The 15,480-nt window shown below is 38.0% G+C and overlaps 1 protein-coding gene and 2 long non-coding RNA genes across 5 annotated transcripts in view; 1 reads left to right on the top strand and 2 right to left on the bottom strand.

Annotated features, from left to right (window-relative positions):
* Positions 1 to 15,480, top strand: part of ARHGAP15 (Rho GTPase activating protein 15) — a 608,201-nt gene that overhangs the window by 159,114 nt on the left and 433,607 nt on the right. The window lies entirely within an intron of this gene.
* LOC144291981 (uncharacterized) lies at positions 1,940 to 3,517 on the bottom strand. The gene is made up of 2 exons (XR_013359524.1): positions 2,990 to 3,517; positions 1,940 to 2,526 (listed from the first exon to the last, which is right to left on the bottom strand). It is a non-coding gene; the product is annotated as an uncharacterized LOC144291981 (long non-coding RNA).
* Positions 12,350 to 14,173, bottom strand: LOC144291982 (uncharacterized). The gene is made up of 2 exons (XR_013359525.1): positions 13,826 to 14,173; positions 12,350 to 12,990 (listed from the first exon to the last, which is right to left on the bottom strand). It is a non-coding gene; the product is annotated as an uncharacterized LOC144291982 (long non-coding RNA).

A 15,480-nucleotide genomic window follows, 5' to 3' on the forward strand; every position in this document is an offset into this window, starting at 1 on the left:
ACTTTTAATTACTCACCTTTCATTTTACACATACCTCTCTTTTTCCCACAATAAAAAAACACCAATAAACTTGAGCCAATAAGAAGGTAGATTTTATCACTCGTTCTTTTCAAACTTTCCGTCTCCCAGACTCTTGTTTTCTCTGCCTGCATCATAATTGTGAATATTTTCCCATGTTCAGCTATTGCTCTTTCATTCTTCTGGTTATCTAATTTCTCCTTCGGAGAACTCATCCATTTTCATGGCTTCAGCTCTGCTGTTACTTGAATGATTCCAGACTCTCTATCACCAATCCTTTCCTCTCGTGGAATCACTAGTCATTTATTTCCAAGTGTTCACGGAACATTTCTACTTTGATGATTCATCCCTTCTTCCAAATAAACATGCGGAATCTTCCATTTCACCCCACACCACCTCCTTCTCCTGATTCCCTTTTTACTTTCAAGAATAGAGACATGTTTCCGATCACTCATACCTGGAACCTCGGACCAGGGCGCAAGGATGGCAACAACTCAGATAGGCTTTCTTTCAAGCCAGGAGTTGATTTGCAGGATCTGAGTAGGCCAGGCTCAGCTCCTCGTACTGGGAGCCTTTGCCCCTGGTTACTCATGCCACCTAATGGTCACCATATAGAAAAGCAGGCCCAGTTTCTCCGGGTCCTGTTTTTTCAAAGGAAAACCTAAGTTTTGATTTTGTAGTGAAATCTTTCAAATATGTTTAGATGCTGATAGCTGCTAAACAAAATTTAACCCCCTGGAAGCCTTAGGAAGTTTGTTCATACATGAGCATGTCTATCCCAAGGGCTGTCAATTTATGACCCTTACACAGGCACTGAGCTGAAAGGCAATTGGAAAAGGTATGAATGAATGAAAGGCAACTGCGAGTGGATCTTGGGCCACGTGGTGCAGTGTTGTAGCAAAATGGGCTCAACTAATTTAATCAGCGAGGTAATGGACATTGGACCAAAACCCATAAACCTGAAATTTAAAAAAATCACACTTTCTAAACCATTGAGCACATGATACAAATAGCCAGAAACCACAGAAGGTGATCCTGGTTCTTCAAAAATAAGATGCAGATTAATACTTTTTTTCCTTCAAGTTTCTCCAAGCTTGACAAATTTCCACCCAAAGACCGGTAGATTTCAGTGACTATGCAGTCCACATGTCTCTAAGTCTTACTTTGTTCTTTTAATTTTTTAGGAAAAATGTACATTTAGGCTTAACAGGGTCATGGTAATAAACTTTTGGAAATAAATTTTATTACAAACTTCTCATGTTAGACTTTTGGAGATCGATTCCGAAATATATACTATACAGATGACACAAAGCAATCTGTGTTGAGATCTCTTCAGACATCAAAAAGCCATGTGCAGATGAAATGAAACATGTATAAATTTATCCAGTGGCTACTTACAAAAAAATTAAAAATTTGATTCAATACTTCAGCACTTGGGGTTTTTGCATGTAAACCCAATATTGAGAAAATTAAGTAACTGTGGGCACTTAATTAATTCAATATTTGTTTCAATATACCATAAAGAGTATTTTTTTAAACATAAAGGGAGTGAGAAGTGTAAGCATACAAAAACCTGGTTAAGATTATATAGTTAAGCACTCAGACTACCAGTGCAAAATCCATGTTAAATATAAATTAGCCGAGGGGATGAATAAATAATACCAATTACATTTTGTGTGTATCCCTCAGAAACAGTATTTTATCTTGAAATAGATTTTTTACCTAGAGCAGGTGAGAAATTGCTGTGATCAGAAACATCTGAAGAATGAAAATGGGAAATACATTGTGTGCAATACTAAGGTATAGGGGCTTTTGGATGTTTTCAGAGTTGTCATTGATCTCTGTGCATTAACCTTTTAAATTAGAAAACATCTATTATTTTATAGGAAGATGCACATTTCTTTAAAATTGAGAAACTGAATTTCCAAGTTAATATAGTATCAGTTTATTGTACTTCAGATTTCCAAAGCACAAGCATTTCAGAACACTGAAAGACTATATTTAGAGTGAGATCTACATATTCCATACAGATGGAATAAGTCCATGAATATATGTTGGTATCATCCTCGCCAGTCCTAATAAAACGCTATCTTTAGTGTGTTTGAACAAGACTTAAGTTATACATGAAAACTGAAACATCAAACCATTATATATACCCTTGAAGTGTAGATAAAATAATTTTGCATCCATACAATATTTTTAAATGTTGACTTTAGCAAAAACTTAAAAATCCCCTGAAATTTAAAATGAAAATTCATGATGCACAGAATTATGAAAGAAAAAAAATGTCTTCTCCAAATATCCCAGAACTTTTTTGAACAAAATCTCAGTGTTGTGATTTAATCTTCCTCATTTACATTTGCCAAGTGTAGATGAGTTTACGAAGTTTTTTCACATGCAATACAACATTTCACCTGCGTGGTGGCCTTCAACGGAAGTGGTGTTATTATGCTTGTAATGATGAGATGAGTCTCCGAGCTATGAATAACCATCTTCATCACCACACACCTAGAGAAAAAAAAATGGCAAAATTAAAGCCTTAAGCCCCGATTTTCTGGATCCCAACCAGAGCTCTTTTCCCCCAAGAGATCATGATCAGCTCTACCAACCTCTGCTCGGATCCCTATTTCTGCCATCCGCTTTACATACATGTGAGAGGTGAGGGCAATGTAAATCTGATAATTTAAAACTCTTGTGCTTCTCTTTTTAATTTGACCCTTGCTGCATTCCCCACATTGTCTGAGCATTGCTTGACTAGAATGTGAAATTCTGTTTATATCCATGTGTGTATGCATATGAGTACACACACATATGTGTACATGTCATGAATTCCTCTAGAAGTAAATTTGCTGCTTCCTTTTATTTGCTCTGGCAGAAAGATTGCTAGTGTTTAGGAGGGAAGTTTGCTTTTGCCTTCAATGGAAAATGTACCCCAAAAGGCATTGGGAAAGATCAGTCTCAATCTAATTACCTGGCCTTTTGACAAGTGCTTCCATCCTTTCTTCCTTTTTCAGAATCCATCTTGTCTTTGCTTAATTTCATTGTAGACTTGAAATCGTACTTAAAGACGTCAGCTTGCCACCCTGAAAAGAACTGAAAGAACCCAGATGTGTCCTTGAAAGCTCACTTCCAAAACAAAGAGAACAGGACGGGCTTTCGTGGGCTTCTGATCAAGTTTAAAGAATTGTCTGAGACCTCTCTTCTGCTTGTCTCTCCAGTAGATTTCGGGGCTGCTTCTCATGCCAAGAGAAGGATGCTTGGTGTCCGTTTCTGCAAATTGGCTTTCTGATCTTTCAAATTTGGGGAGGCTATTTATCAGAGTCATTATCTGGAAGATTGTCTTCCCAAGTCCCTGGCATTCCCTGGTGGTTTTAGAACTCATACGCCCTGTACACAAGGCGTATAAGGGTCCTGTGTGTGTATTCTTTGCACTGATGAGAAGCACAAAGAACCAAGCCCAGTGTAAGCTCACATGGGGAAAAGTGCCACATGAGTCAACGGTACGTGAGTCTGCCTTGTATGGTGACAGAAGGTGTCGTGCTAAGGCATCGATCACAGGGAGAACACCACTCACATGTGTTCACATTCAGTGAAGTCTTGTGTGCATCCTACACCTCCTACCGCAGACCAACCATTTTTCCTTTGGAGTCACGTATACAATATGCAGAATGGTTGTGCAGGAAAAATCCATGGCAACAGCACATACAGAGCTTGTTAATTTTATTTGAAAGAAATAAGCTTACCTATTTTTTAAAGGATAGGTTTCTTTAGGTTTACCTGATTCAAACTTGAAAAGAAAATAGTGCTGTACAATTTTTTTAAAGCCATAGCTTACCTTGGGCTTTATGAATAACCTAAGGGCTATTCGCTCTTTCCCCCAGAAACCCGGGAGGCCGTACAAGAAATGTGAAGGGGGACTCTGTGGGTGGAAAAATAAGCAAGAGTAAGGAAAATAGGATATAGGCAAAGTAAAGGGGCATAAAAGATGATACCAAATATCTGAAACATGGAAGGGAGGGGGTAAAGAATGAGTTCAAAAACAAGTGACCACTGGCTTAATAGAGACCGCTATATGCAGAAGATGCTATATGTAAATTGAAAGGTAACTACAGATAAAACAATCAGTAATAGAATATGCAAAAAATAAAGAGTAAGGAACCCAAATATATCACAAAAGAAAATTAGCAAACTGTGAAAGGGAGCAAGAGAAAGAGGATCAGAAAAAACTACAAAAACAACCACGAAACAAGTAACAAAATGGCACTAAATACATACCCATCAGTAATTACTTTGAATGTAACTGGACTAAATGTTCCAATCAAAAGACATAGGGTGACAGAGTGGGTAAAAAAAAAAAACAAGACCCGTGTATACTCTGCCTACAAGAGCCTCATTTCAGAGCTAAAGACACCTGCAGATTGAAAGCTAAGGGGACGAGGGGACGGATAAACATTACGCATGCAAGTGGATGTGAAAAGAAAGCTGGAGTAGCAACACTTCTATCGGACAAAACAGACTTTAAAACGAGGTCTGTAAAAAAAGAAAATAGAAACCTTGGAGGTATTTTTCTGTGTATATTTTCGTCCACAAGAATATCTTCTTCTTGTTCTCCTAGGTACCTGGGTCATTTTCTTTTTTTCTCTGCAGATTATCTTAGAGGCCTGTTTAAGACCCTAACCATTGCATCGACTCCTAACCTCACCTGAAGGGCAAAATCCCTAAGATCTTGACACAAATGCTGATAAATACATGGGATTATTAAAGGTGCCGTCTCAGCAAGAGAGGTTGCCTGCCGCCTTTGTTCTCAAGGAGATACATATTTCACCTACTAGCAGGACACCCAACTGCTGCCACAATCAGAAATCTCTCAAATGTCTTTAAGCTAATCATCTTTGAACCTAAGCCTTTGTTGTTGAATCAGGGACCTTCTAGATGCAAGGCACAGAACCCTTTTTTTTATTATTATTTTTATTATTATCTTGTGGATTTTTTCCCCCTCTACCTTGCACAAAACAGCATCGAGCCTGTCACTACTACCAGTAAGGTTCACTGATCTGTCAACATTCACCCCTGATGAAGACAGTGAGAGAAATCCGTAGCTCCGGAGAGTTCAGGAGAGAACCAAACAGAGTGTTTGCAAAAGAGCATTTTTATATGTTTTCTCGTGACAGCACTAGTTTAACAGAAAATAGTTGGAGTGTGCCAAAAAAGGGGAAAAAAATGAAAGACAGTAGTAGTAAGTTAGGCTAGCATGACATGATGGATCTGGGCTATGACAAACCGAATTGGAAAAAAGCTTCCCTGGGGACCAACTATACCAGGTTTGCTGAATTGTATTTCTTGATTTCTTACTGTGCAACAGTGCTTTTTACTGTTAGATTGACTAGGCTTCAGAATATTTTTAAAATTGTACAAATCAAAATCCATGTAGCTTAAAAATGAAGGATGTAAAAGGTTTAGGAGTTTGATGTATTGAAAGGCATTCTGTATTCCCTCATGTGAGTATTAAATATACACTTTGTCTGTTTGATGAATTTTAAATCTTTGTGGAAGGCAGTACACACGATAGCAGTTTACAAGGGCTGAAAACCCTGGTTGGAAAGAAGGACAGAGTTTGCAGAGATTCAAAGCTTCTTTCCTCTTATCCCACCCGGATGTGCCTAGGAATTACAACATGCAAACTCTGTAGGTTCTCATTTGTTCTGAGATGTTCATATAAAGGGCAAGTAAAGAAACCTGAAATCTGAGCACCAATTAACAAAAATGTGATGCCTTATGCTTATTACTTGTCCTTTTAATTCCTATGGAATGGCTTTCGAACACCCTACCCAAGGTGGTTTCTTAAAATAGTCACCCATAATACGCTTCGAATGAACACCTAAATCAATGAACTATATTAGATTCTCATACAATTTTCAGTATTTTAGGTACAAATAATAAATAATTACGATGAACAATTTGGGTCTGATTTTCAAGAAGTTTACAACCAATTTGAATAATTCATGTAATTGTTAGAGTGCAAAGTGATCAGTATTAAGTGACAGCCACACTCAAGGCAGGCAGCAAACTATCCAGGGGGCTCAGACAACAGGATTCCATGATGTTTCCCATCAAGTATTCATGTCAGGAAGAAGGTGTAGAGAAAGTGGTTGGGGAAACGGAGTTTTGGTTGAGATTTAATAAAACAGAAGATCAAAGCATTGAGAAATGAAAGCTACATGGCAAGATGTAGGTTCAGAAAATATTCAAGTAGGAACCACAGCCTGAAATGCTTATGGATGGCAAAGTAATGCAATAACATGATGTGGTTTAAATGTTGAGGAAAATATGGTAATTTCAAAACTGGAGTTTGCTCATCGCATCTGAAAAGAAAAAAAAAAGTGGCTGCTTTTGAAATCATTGATACACTCAGGAATATGGAGCAAAATTGCTGGATCTTCTGGTTGTTCAGAAGTCAGAAATCTGGATTTTCACGTGAACTCTCTCGATTTTAAACATTAGCAAATGATTCTTAAAATTTTACACGATATTATGTGGATCAAATAAAGCACACCTGAGATTTGTGTTTCAGCCCCTATACTTTCAGCGTGTGGCCTCTTTACTAATTAAAAGAGGTAGCTTGAATTATGGATACGTATGTAGAAAGTCTTTGAGTTTGATAATGTGGACGCTGAACTATTCTGGTAATTCTGAGAAATAAATAGTTTTAGCAATAGCTGGCTCTAGTGTGTGAGACAAGAAATAAAGGGGATTTGGAAATCAAGGAAATAGGGGGTTACTGGAGCGGTGACTAAGATAGCTGCTATAACAAAGAACAGAAGAATAGTATCAGTTAGGTTTTGACATCATCGAGGAATATGGAAGGCCTTGAATGACAGAGAAGAAAGCAACAGGGTGTTATAAACTTGCTAATGAGATTATCAGTCTGGGGAGAAGCAATACTGTCCTGTGCCCTGAAAGTGCCATGGAGCAGATCACATGCTGGAACTCTAGGCAGAAAAAGTAGAGAATTATCAAGAACAACAGAGAAAGCCTCAGTGGTTTTGAGTTGGTTTGATAGTTTATATCAGAAATGTATATATCGGTTCAATTGGTCAACTGAATTCAATTCTCTCGTGAAATATACTAAAGACTTGCAATTTGTAAAGAATTAGCAGATTAAATATTTTTGGGAGGTACAGGGAGGGCACAATAGTGAATATGAAGATCCATTGTCCTTAAATTAATTACTCATCAATGCATTTTTCAACTGTCCTTAAGATGTTTAAATCTGGAGGAAAACAACAGACACATACACAGGCACACACCTCTGCGTGTTGTGTTTTATTTTGTTAAGTGCTGTGACAGAGAAGCAAAGCAATTTTGCATGATAGTTCAAAATCAAGTGATTGTTTTCAAAGAATTGTTTGAATGAAATTTAGATAAATCGGAGTTCTCCAGAGAACCAATAGGAATAAAAAAAAAATCTACTATCTATCTCTCTATCTATCATCTATCTTTTGATAGAGATTTATTATGAAGAATTGATTTGCATGATTATGAAGTCTAAAAAATCCCATGTCCTACCACCTGCAAGTGTGAGACCCAGGAAAGCCAGTGGTATAATTCAGCCCTAGTCCATAAGCCTGAGAAGCCAGAAGGACCTGATGGTGTAATTGCAGTTCCAGAGCAGGAGAAGATGAGATGAGATGGCCCAGCTCAATCATTGAGGCAGGAAAAAGGGACAAATTTCTCCTTCCTCCATTTTTTGTTCTATAAATATCCTTCAAAGATTAGATGATACCCACTCACATTGAGGAGAACAATCTACTGAGTCTACTAATTCAAATGCTAATTTCGTCTGGAAACACCTCTGCAGACACACCCAGAAATAATGTTTAAGCAGAACACCCCTGTGGCCAGTCAAATCGACACATAAAATTAACCATCACACCATGTAGTGGTGTTTTCTCTAATTCTAAAGAACTCTAGTGCGTTATTATCTGGCTGGTTCTCTTCAGAGAATCACAATAGCACGTCAGGGGGAGTGCTCTGGAAGATGTCAGACAATCTGGATAAGACCCTCTTTTCTTCCCTTCTCACGTCTTTGTTAAGAACTGGTTCAGGTTAGCACTCAGCTAATGGGCACTGAGTTAAAAGTTTTAATTAGGATGGATTAATCTGAATTCAAATTGATTTAGTTTGACCCTTTGCCCTGTGTATCTACACATTTTATCCTTGCCCTGCCTCGATATGGCACCAAGGCCCACTTCCTTGTTCCCTCAAGGCTGGGGCTGATACTATCACTAAAAAGTAAATTCTTGGTAAAAGACTCCAATATCATTAAGACTTGTGCTTGGGTACTGGACAAAGTTAACTAGAGATTCATTTAGGTAAATAGAGCATGTTTTAACATTTTAGAATAAAATTAGTTTAGAAGGCGGAAAGTTTCAAAACACTTTTGGAAAGCTGTAACTACTTCTCAAAGAAATGTCCATTTCTCAGTGGTATAAATGGACAGCTATAGTCCAGTGTCCCCAGATTAATAATAGTAAGTGTAAATAATAGTTGGTTTCTCTGTCCTATAAGCACACGCTGTTCTTATTTTGAAACACAGTTGCTTGGGCTTTGCAATGATTTACCAGTTTCATCAGACATTTGAGGTAACATTAGCTTCTAGCCCATAATTTACAATATTGTAAAAGGAGCAGGTTAAGATAAAGCTATGGTTTCTATATAAGTATAGTTGCTGAGCTTTTTTTTAAAGTTAAATTAATTACTCATCAATGCATTTTTCAATATATAATGCAGGAAGGTGCCAATACTACTCAATTATTTTGATCCATTTACACCTTAAACTAAGGAAATAATAGGGATGCCATCTCTACTATTCATAGATTGGTATCCGCTTTGGTTTGGTTTTATTTATGTGTAAATATGCATAGTTCAAAACTTGTTAGTAGCAACGCTAATAATGTCATTTATATACTTCACCTTGTCCATTTAAAATGGATAGTTCTATTTATAGAGTAACAGCCTGTAAAATTGAATTAAAAAATTTAATAGAAAAGGCAGTCCTTTCAAAAATTATTACAATAGAAAGAAGCATAATTTTTTTCCTTAAATTACTCCCAACACAGGTTTTTTTAAAAATCTTTTTTTAGTTCCAAAACTTTAAAATAGTCTTATTGATTTTTAAAATAATTATTTATGTAAAATAATTTATGGTGGGGTTTTCAGTATTTGAAATATATATTCTTATAATAGGAATTTCACAAGACCATTAATTTTAGCAGTGCTAGGAAACACAACTATAATTTAGAAGCTATTGTTGATTGTTTCTAGAAATGGATATTGACCCCATTAGTTTTAAGTGATAACATTACTAAGCCAAAGTATTAATCCAATGGTAGCAAATTAGTGATTTTAATTGGTATTTTTATTCAAACCCTTCCTTTAGCATTTAGAATTCCTTTAGCTTATCATATATAAATATAAATGAAAAATTTAAATAAATTAGCTTAGAATTCTCATTTTTAAAGTCATTAGAAAATTAATGTCTGTGGAGACGCCAGTGCCTAAAGTCTTTTGTTTATTATAGTCACTTTGGTATGCATTTGGGTCTGGTGGTATTGATGCCACCCTCTCGGACATTGTTTCATTGATCAAGAGGGCACCTGGGGTTCAGAGAAGCCTGTGGCCCAATAATCAATCACTGAGTCATTTATTCATCAAGGATTGCTCTCAAGGAGAGGAAGTCTTCATCACCAGGAGTCGCAACAAAACAATAATAGCAACTAGCATTTATTGGGTCCTCATTATATGCCAAGTATGGTTCCAAATTCAATGAATATTAGGATATTTAGTCCTCACAACAAATGGAATGGCTTGGAAAATGATTTTATGAAGTTTCTTAGCTGGATATGCAACTGTAAAATATTTACACATAGAGGATGCGTACCTCCATTTATATTCTTGTCTTAAGACTCATAGATGTTGTGGCGGTCGGGGGGCGAGGGGTCCGAGTGCTGGATGAAGGCTACCCTCAAACAAATCTATTCTGCACCAACAAGAGTGTGATTTGTATTCATTCTGGCAGAGGTTAGATTAACACTGATTTCAGAGTTTTAAAGCACCTCAGAGCATCAAAGATGTCAGGCTTTGTTAATGATGCATAATCCCACAAGTACCTGATGAAAGGCAGGGACTGAAAGTGCCTCAGATATGGGTCTTAAGGCTGGGTGTTCTGGGAGGGAACTAAAAGTGACATATGTGTTGTAAATATTAAGTGTTAAAATGATAACGTGGTGATGGACTGTCCATACTCAAACCTGAATTTAGCTATTATTTGATGACAGATACTTAGCACACACATACACACACACACACACACACACACAAGAAAAAAATCTTTTCTTTTTCCCTATTTAGTTGCAAAAAAAATTGTACTTAAAAGAAGAGACAACAGCACAATCAAGGATATTTATTTGGATCACTTAAGGTGCATTCGACAAAAATTCAATAAAGCTCTGGGAACTCAACGGTAAACTGGCCTTGGTCAACTCTTTACTTAAAACTCCTTTGCTGTTTGTCATGATGACAAATGATCATCTCCCCCTAAACCTTCCTTTCCCTCAAACCTGAATCTTAATGAGCACCTTTCAAGAGCCTAAGACAGTCTCTCCTGCAAATCCAAGTGCTTTGGAAACCAGAGCATTTAAGTTTATAGATGAGTTGAGAAGCCCTGGTGAGCTATGATGCAAGTTTAACACAATTTTCTCAATGTAAGTATCAAGTAGGCAGGAAATTATTACCCCACGTATTTATTTGGTGCTTTCTGAAACTTTGACATTTTATGAGTTAATAATTAATTTTTGGTAAGATGAGTATGCTTCTCTCCAATTTACTGATGGGCAACGTATTAGTTAGGATAACAGTAGCTACTGGAACAAATAAACCCCAAACCAGTTAATGGATCTAACAGAATAGAACTTTATTGCTCACTCTTGTAAAGTCCAGCATGGGCGCTGGTGATTGCAGGCTGCCTTCCTGCAGGCAATAAATCAGGGACTCCTAGAGAATTCCCACCAGATGGACCCAGTGTCTTTAACATGTGGCTTCTGAGGTCACTGTGTGCATCTGCATCAAGCCAGTGAAGGGCGAATGAAGAAGAGGAGGAGCACAATTGGACTGGAAGTGCCACACAGCACTTCTGCTTATGTTTCATTGGCCAGAATGTGGCTCACCATTTAAAAACAAGGGGAAAGGTCTGGCAAGTATGGTCTCTGGGGGAAGCCACTTCCCAGCTGTAAATGTGTACTGTGGAAGGGAGACCACACATACTTGGTGTGGTCAGCATCATCTGCCAAAGGCAGTCCAGAAATATCAGTGATTACCCCAAAGAATCCTGGGCTAGTGCACTGATCAGTGACTGAGGAGTCAGTGGCCCCCAGCCCCCCACCATCCAGCCTAAGGCTCTGGGCGCCAAGTCACTGGTCTCTAGCCAGCTGGACTGTGTTTTCAAACAAGTGACCTGTACTTAGAGAGAAACCAGAGGGGAATGTAATTGAATACTAAGCTAATAAGAAGAAATGTAATCCTAACAAAATAATAGCCCTCATGTATTTAGCACTCACTGTATTTCGGGTATTGTTCCAAGCGCTTCATATATGTTAGTTTAATTACTACTCGGGGTAATGCTAAAGGCAGCATCTTTATTAAGTCCATTTTACAGTTGGAGAAACTGAAGCATGGGGCCACGAATAAATTCCCCAAAGCTGTATGGTAAACATCAGTTGGAATTGGATTTAAATCTAGGCAGCCTAATTCCATTAGACAATCATATCTCCCATGAAAGAGAGAAAAATGTCATTTGAAAAGAAAGGAGAAAATTGGGAGAAACAGTTTCTTCCTGAAAGAAACTTTCTCTAATTAGACTTGGCTTGGGCTACACGGTTTATAATCGTGTGCAATTCATCCCAGGCTGCAGACGCCTGTTCTTCTTCCTACCTTGTCCGTATCCTGAGGGTTCAGCAGAGGGCAGAATTTTTAAATGACCTCGAATCTCAAGGAATTTAGATTCTGTGGAGAAGGAAAGAGATTTCTAAAATCGGTAGAAGAGAAGACTCATGATTAAAGGACAAATAAAAGGCAGGCAGTAGGATTTCCAGGAAGGGTGGGACATGTGGACTGTCAAGAGAATGTTCATGAAGGATGTGAGACTTCAGCTGGTCCTTTTATGAATAGAGAAGTGCAGAGGTTTTCGAAGGAGAAAGATGATAGGAACAAAGATTCGGGTGGATAAAGACAGTATTTGTAGCAGCATGGCTGTAATAGAAGGCAATTTTGGGAATTAGTGAGAGTTATATCTTTATCCATTTTCACTTTAGAACTTATTTTTGCATATATTTTTAATTCAATGTAACCATCTGGTGAGGCCTGGCACTCCACGATTTGTTGCAGTAGTAATGTTTATCTGAGGAGCGACGTATGTAGGCACAGGAAAATGAATACTGGGTTCTGGGAACAAAGACTGGGGAGGGATTTCCAAACAAATGCCACCTTCTACTCATTTCAACAAGTGTGAGAGTTAAGGAATGTGCTCTACTGTCAGTACATTTCTGGGGCCCCGAGCTTGTCCCAGGGAACCTAACCGAGTTCTCAGGGTTGAGCGTGTCCTGCTTCCAAGGACTTCAGAGAAACTGGCCGTTCTTCGGTACCTACATCACTTCTCATCTCTGCCTTCTAGACGGAGAACACTTCATCCCTCTTCCCAATCAGGGGATGGGCCCCTGGATGACATCGAGGGAGTTCTGAATTCTCTGAGGAGCCGCCTCCTACTATTACCATTCTTCTTTGTCAATCATAGAGCACTTCCAGTGACATCATTGCTGTTTTCCGTATTATGCTGTTGCTGGAGGCAGCATGAGTTGACAAGGAATGGCACGGAGAAGAGCTGAAAGGGCACTTCTGCTTTTTTGATGCATCTGACACCTGTAGTTACAAGAAAGAAAACAGCTTTCATAAGCATATTGCTGGGTGATGTGGAAGGTGAATGATTATTTAGAGGTAGCTTTCCGATGCAATGGCACAAGAGAATCCAGACCCCTTCTGTGAACTTTAACCCTGAGAGTACCTCCCTAAGTAGAAGGAAGCAGGTCACATAGTATCCTCGAAGTCTCTGGATCAAGAGTTTTCAGCGAAAACCCAATCTAAACCTCAGAACCTCTTGGTCTATGGGGAGGGATCCTCACTTGCTCTGATTTTCTTTTCTTTTCTTTTTTTTTAAGATTTTATTTATTTATTCATGATAGACACAGATGGGGGGGTGGAGCAGAGACACAGGCAGAGGGAGAAGCAGGCTCCATGCAGGGAGCCCGACGTGGGACTCGATCCCGGGTCTCCAGGATCCCTCCCTGGGCTGAAAGCAGGTGTTAACCACTGAGCCACCCAGGGATCCCTTGCTCTGATTTTCATAGACTATGCCTTTTGTTTTAGCTTATAAGCTTGTTTGTGTTTCTTCTATGTGAGTAGTTATATTACAGCTAGAACTGCTAATGTCCAAAGTGAAAAAGAAAAAGAAAAAGAAAAAGAAAAAGAAAAAGAAAAAGAAAAAGAAAAAGCCCTTGATTCTTTTGGGGAAGCCTCTCCTAAGAGTGAGCAGACACATCTGCCTAAATTCCAATCATTACTATTGTAATCATAACCACAGGTCTGACAGGTAAGTCATAACGAGGGAGGGGACTTAAGTCAGTTATATTGATAACCGGGATAGTTTTAACACCAGGTGGACAGATTACAAAATTGGGAAATGATCGATCATACTTGCCAGTGATCACAAGTTCGCACACCATCGACAGTGCCTTGAACCCGAGCAGTCACACCGAGTCTACGGTATTCAGTAGTTGACTCTGAATCTTCGCCTTCCTCAGCAGCCTACAGTGCGGATGTTGTCCTGACAACTCTGCTTGGTGGTTTTCCCAACACCGTCGTCCTGATCTTTCTTCAGTTGCCTGACTGATTTCTAGCTTGTTCTTCTTTGCCCTCTCTCTATGGAAGAGCATTTGCGTCTTTAGCAGCAACTCAGAACATTCTCAGGCAACACTGTTGACTTGTCTCTCAGCAGTGCGTCCTTCTATTACAGGCTCATTATGATGAGTGCATGACACGTGATGAGAAAGATATCATCTGTCTTACTTTACAAGCAGTATAGGAAAGAAAAAGAAAGTTTTCTGTGTAACCATGTGTCTCCTAAACCATGGAAACTATGAGAAATCACAGTTATTAAAGTTCTACATCTCATGCTAGGCTGAATAGTCAGCACAGAGCCTCCATATTTCATATATACATATGAAATATATATTTTTAATATATATATTAAATGCATATATATATATATATATATATATATATATATATATATATATTCAAGCAAAAATAACAAGCAAACAAACAAAAAAATCCACAGGACTGTGTCAGGTGCCAATTACTAGGCTATATGCTGTGCCATACGGTATCTCATTTTGTGATCTCCTCGTAACAAACGAGAAAATTAAGGTATAGAAAAGTAATTATCCTAGGTCACACAACTGGTAATAATGGCACAGGGATTTTTATTCTTTCCCATAGGAGCCCTAGATTTTAGGTAGATTTTTTGCTTAGTCTCACATATAGTGCACCTTTGTTTGGACCTTTCACTTTGGCCATTCTCCTACATTTTTATTTTGTAGATTTGCCATTTTAATTCTTAAATTATACTGCACAGGGTTAACAAGTATCGTCCTCTTTGGTAGGAGTCTTTTATATTCCCTGGTACATATCTAGTTTTCAATTTATCACATATCTATTCTCTATCACTTCTTTATCTCACTCTGGTTCTCTATCACGTCTGGCTCTAGATCATATCCTGTCCTCAGATCTCTCATCCACATGTATTACCAAGCAGATGCTGGTATTTCAGTCTCACCTATGTATTACCATATGAAAGAATTAGTAAAAAAATAGTGTTTGGATTCTACAAATGGATGTAGTCTCTAGTTAGCATCTTCAAATACTGAAACTCTTTATTACCCTCTTAGCACACTACGATATTGACAGTACTGTGTTTTACCTCATCGTTATAACGTCATCTCTGAAAATTTCCACTTATATCATTATAAAATGATTATGGCAGCTTCACTAAGCCTCATTCATGTGAATGGAAAATTAGTGCCATAAGGAAAATTTCTAATAATTATTTTCCAAAACATATTAGTGCTTTTCAAACTTAAACTCATTAAACTGATTTGAATCTCACTTCAGCAAATCTGCACTGAGTGCTCTTATTAATAAGTCAGTCTCATACAACTTTTAGGTAAAGATTTAATCAGAAAATATATTAGTAAAACCCACATGCATGACCTTAATCTCATCCCATATTTGGCGGTGGTGTATATGGATCTCAATACTTGGAAGGAAGTATCAAAATAATTATATGGTAAATTA

Source organism: Canis aureus, chromosome 20 (assembly GCF_053574225.1).
Source record: "Canis aureus isolate CA01 chromosome 20, VMU_Caureus_v.1.0, whole genome shotgun sequence".
Classification (NCBI taxonomy): Eukaryota; Metazoa; Chordata; class Mammalia; order Carnivora; family Canidae; genus Canis; species Canis aureus.